This window comes from Aquarana catesbeiana, linkage group LG01 (genome assembly GCF_042186555.1).
Source record: "Aquarana catesbeiana isolate 2022-GZ linkage group LG01, ASM4218655v1, whole genome shotgun sequence".
NCBI classification, from domain to species: Eukaryota; Metazoa; Chordata; class Amphibia; order Anura; family Ranidae; genus Aquarana; species Aquarana catesbeiana.
The window spans coordinates 620,987,258-620,992,003 of record NC_133324.1 but is presented as its reverse complement, the minus strand read 5'-3'; the positions used below and the strand labels follow the sequence as shown (position 1 = coordinate 620,992,003).

The 4,746-nt window shown below is 40.9% G+C and overlaps 1 pseudogene; it reads right to left on the bottom strand.

The window, feature by feature from the left end:
• Positions 1 to 4,058: 4,058 nt before the first annotated feature.
• On the bottom strand, positions 4,059 to 4,508 carry LOC141127398 (small nuclear ribonucleoprotein Sm D3 pseudogene; annotated as a pseudogene).
• Between the last annotated feature and the right edge of the window lie 238 nt (positions 4,509 to 4,746).

Genomic DNA, 4,746 nt, shown 5'->3' with positions numbered 1-4,746 from the left:
TGATCTGATTCAGTAAACTGATTTTGAGTCCAGCTGCTATTTATTGTATGTCTCAAAGCATGTAGAGAGTGAAATTGCATGGAAGAGGGGGCCCAAGAAAATGTTTGCCCAGGGTTCAGTCAATATTAAAGACAGACCTGCAAACAATGCCAATATTGAATTTAGGTTTGCAACTCACTTTCGGAGTTTGAATGGAACTTGTTGCAAAAACTAAAAGTAGAAAATTGACTACGTAAAGAACAGACATTATACTTATCTGTCCTGCCACCTGCTCTACCAATCTTTACCTTCTTCAAGAGTAAAAGCCCGTACACCCAGTCAGAAAATCTGAATATGCTGCTTTTGACAGATAATTACGAATTTTCGTCAGACAAAAACTGGATGTGCAGGCTCCAAAATTTTGGTCTGATGTGACCACAACGTCTGATTTTCTTTTCATTAGTACAGTTTTCTGCCAAAAGAAAAATCTGAAGAGCAAGACTAGGCATGCTCAGAAATTAAAGAACACATACAAAACAATTCAACACATTATGTCAATTATGACGTTGAATTCTGTCGTCAGAAAATTTTCTGATGGTGAGAACCCTCTTCACTTTCAATTTGAAACTAACATCCAACAAAAAAACTGACGAAAATTTGTGCAATAATCTGATTGTGTGTACAAGGCTTTAGAGTGTAGCTACAGTGAATTTTCTATATCAGACTCATCACTTCAGGACACAGTAGAAATTTGAGAGCAATGAAATCAACCCTAGTAACCTACAAGTGATGTCGATTTAAAACAACTGTTAATTTGTCCTGGATTGGTAAGAGCTAAAAAATGCAGCCCAAGAGCTAATGGTTTAATGCAAAATGAAGTCTCCAAGAACCCCAAAATGCAATTGCAAGATTTGCAAGTTGCAATAGTTTTCATGAAAGTGCATCTACAATCAGAAAGAGTGCACCAATGTAACGTATGGGAGGTGTGCAGGAAAAAAGCATTTGCTCCCTAAAAGAACCTAAGACAACACTACAATTTTCTATTGAACATACACTATATTACCAAAAGTATTTACAAGCACATGAACTTTAATGACATCCCAGTCTTAGTCCGTAGGGTTCAATATTGAGTTGGCCCACACTTTGCAGCTATAACAGCTTCAACTCTTCTAGGAAGGCTGTTCCCAAGGTTTAGGAGTGTGTCTATAGGAACCTTTGACCGTTCTTACAGAAGTGCATTTGTGAGGTCAGGCACTGGAGAAGGACTGGCTAGCAGTTTCCACTCAAATTCATCCCAAATGTGTTCTATCGGGTTGAGGTCAGGACTCTGTGTAGGCCAATCAGGTTCCTCCACCCTCAACTTGCTCATTACTGTCATTTGGTGGAGGGTGGGATTATGGTGTGGGGTTGTTTTTCAGGGGTTGGGCTAGGCCCCTTAGTTCCAGCGAAGGGAACTCTTAAGGCGTCAGCATACCAAGACATTTTGGACAATGTCATACTCCCAACTTTGTGGGAACAGTTTGGGGATTGCCCCTTCCTGTTCCAAAATGACTGCGCACCAGTGCATAAACAAGGTCCATAAAGACATGTATAAGCAAGTTTGGGGTGGTGGTACTTGACTGCCCAGCACAGAGTCCTGACCTCAACCCGATAGAACATCATTGGGATGAATTATACCCCGTACACACAGTCGGACATTGATCGGACATTCCGACAACAAAATCCATGGATTTTTTCTGACGGATGTTGGCTCAAACTTGTCTTGCATACACACAGTCACACAAAGTTGTCGGAAAATCCGATCATTCTGAACGCGGTGATGTAAAACACGTACGTAGCCAATAGATTTCATCTCTTTATTTATTCTGAGCATGCGTGGCACTTTGTGCTTCAGATTTGTGTACACGCGATCGGAAATTCCGACAATGGATTTTGTTGTCGGAAAATTTTATAGCCTGCTCTCAAACTTTGTGTGTCGGAAAATCCGATGGAAAATGTGTGATGGAGCCTATACATGGTTGGAATTACTGACAACAAGGTCCTATCACACATTTTCTGTCGGAAAATCCGACCGCGTGTATGGGGCATAAGAGTGGAGAAAGCGAGCCAGGCCATCTCGTCCACATCAGTGCCTGGCCTCACAAATGCACTTCTGGAAGAATGGTCAAACATTCCCATAGAAACACTCATAAACCTTGTGGACAGCCATCCCAGAAGAGTTGAAGCTGTTATAGCTGCAAAGGGTGGGCCAACTCAATATTGAACCTTACGGACTAAGACTGGGATGTCATTAAAGTCCATGTGCGTGAAAAGGCAGGTGTCCCAATACTTTTGGTAATATAGTGTACAAGCAAAGGTAAGGTATTTTGACTTTTGAATCAAAGCTAGAGTTGTTTGGCTACAGTACTTGCTAGGCAGAAACTGAATACAGAATTTCAGGAAAAAGGCTCTTGCTAAATGATAAAGATCCAAAACACACCAGCAAATCCAGCAATAAACGGTTCAAAAAGAAAAAAAAATACAGTTATATGGACTGGCCTAGTCAAAGCATTGGTCTGAATCTAATTGAAATGTTGGGGGGGGGGGGTTAACATGGGTAGTTCATGCAAGAAAACCTGCAAACATCTTGACACTATATATACTGTGCACAAGGATATAAATCTGTAGACTAATATCACATTAAAATAAACTGAAATACATTATAGGTTTCCTTTAATGGCCCAAAACTTCACCACACGCAAAAAACTTTATCCTGTTAAAGCGACCCTGTTGAAACCTCATCCTATTCAGAGCTTCCTTATATCTGTGCAGGCGTGCGTTTCAGGGGACTCAAGAATGAGAGGAGGCTCAAAGTAGCAGTGGTACCAAACAGACAACCACTGATCTGGACCAAAGAAGTTGCCCGTATAAAGAGTCATCCAGACGAGGCTCTGAAGAAGAGGGAAACCTTGGAACGCGTTAGCCAACGTGTCTGCACGTGATGTGTATTTTCCTACATGGACCTTGATGTTAAAGCTTTAATACAAGCACTGGTTTGTGGGTACATTCACCTCTGTTTTTTTCAATAAATATATGTATCGAGAATAAAGCGCTAGGCCTACCCGCCCTCTGTGTTCTTCTATGCTTTCAGTAATCTCGGACTTCCCCAGTCTTTGAAAGGCAGTGAGGTGTGCATTGTCCACATAAATATGTCAAGATAGGAGTCAGCTATCGCGTTGGGGCTTACCGTACAGCGCAGGTGAGTGAACAATGTGGTATGTCCTGAAGCTTGATGAAGTATTAAGTTGTCTCTTTCACAGAATGGTTTTCCTTTTAGCTTTTTCTCACAGGCAAAAAGGTCAAATTAAATCTACATGACAGTGGAAGCTTATAAATGCAGCAGATAAGAAACAACAAGGACATTTTAACTGTTTGCTATTCAGCATCCTTATAAATAGACCTCATTTGGTAGGAATAGCGTGAAAAAGAGCTGCATTATGTTTGGAAAATGTTTTCTTTATGTTTTGTTGAATGTCTGTTTTAAATTGCTTACTGTCACTATAGCAGTCATTGTGAGGCTTAGACAAGGTGGATTTATGATCCTCTTTTTCCCTATACATATAATTAATCAGTATTATCCATATCTCATCTGTTTCTATTCTATATAACCATAGAGAAACAAAACATTTATATGGATCAGCAAGACATGCAGAAAGCAATCTTAGCACATCTGTACTAGAATCTTCTGCTATCCTGCTTCATAGCATGTCACACAATTATTCTCCACATCTTATTTAATATTCGTGCTCCAGCATCCATATGTTATCCAATTAGCCCATTCATAAACACAATTTCAATTTTCCACTGGTAGCCTTAAAGAAAAAAAGTAGACAGTAAACACTGACCTCTACCTTTGGGAGTGCTAGCTGCCTGGCTGTTTTGCTGATCCAAATTCTTCAGTACTTTGACCTGGAGCAAATATGCATTTGCAAATACATAATTTTCACTTAGCTCTGGCTTTGCTAGCTGCATACTGGGTCCAGGACAGTGGCAAATCAGGCAGCTAGCATTTTCAAAAGGGAGGTAGGCAATAACAGCCATTATATTGATCTCAGCACAGATTTCTTCTCAGGTACATAGTTAGTCTGGCTGAAAAAAGACACAAGTTCATCTAGCTCAACCAATAGAAAGATATTTCCTCATCCCATTCCACGTCCTTTTCCTCCTGCAGCCACTTGAGCTATGAGAATAGCAGATTTCCCCTTCCAGCACCTGAACCCTGATTTTTATTCTTCATGCTCTTTAACACTGGGGCATTTTTAACATGTCTGGAAGTATCAGGAAATAGATTTTAGTTCTTCTAATGTAGACCTGTTTAAGCTGCGCATCTCTGCCGTCCCTGTAGGTTACAGTGATGTTTGACATCTGGCAGTTCATGCGTCCTCCGCCTCAATGAGCTTCCTTCTGTACACGTCGCCTGTATTCATTTCACAGGTCACAATATGCCCTACTGTTTTACGAAGAACCTTGATGGGAACACCGATGGACATCTTGGCTATAGAAGCTTCAAATTTTCTCGCATGGCTTCTGTTCTGCGATCTAATGGCATCCCGCCTGCCCCACAATGCACTGCGAACAGGAAGTGGAATGCCCTCAGCACCTCTGATTTCCTTGTTTGCCCCAATAGGCATCGGTAATTAAAAGATAATTTTCTGTAGTTCCTCTGCCCTGGGCTGGCTAAATTTGGTGTATGGCTATGCTGTAACCAGTTAAGCTTTAATTTACTTT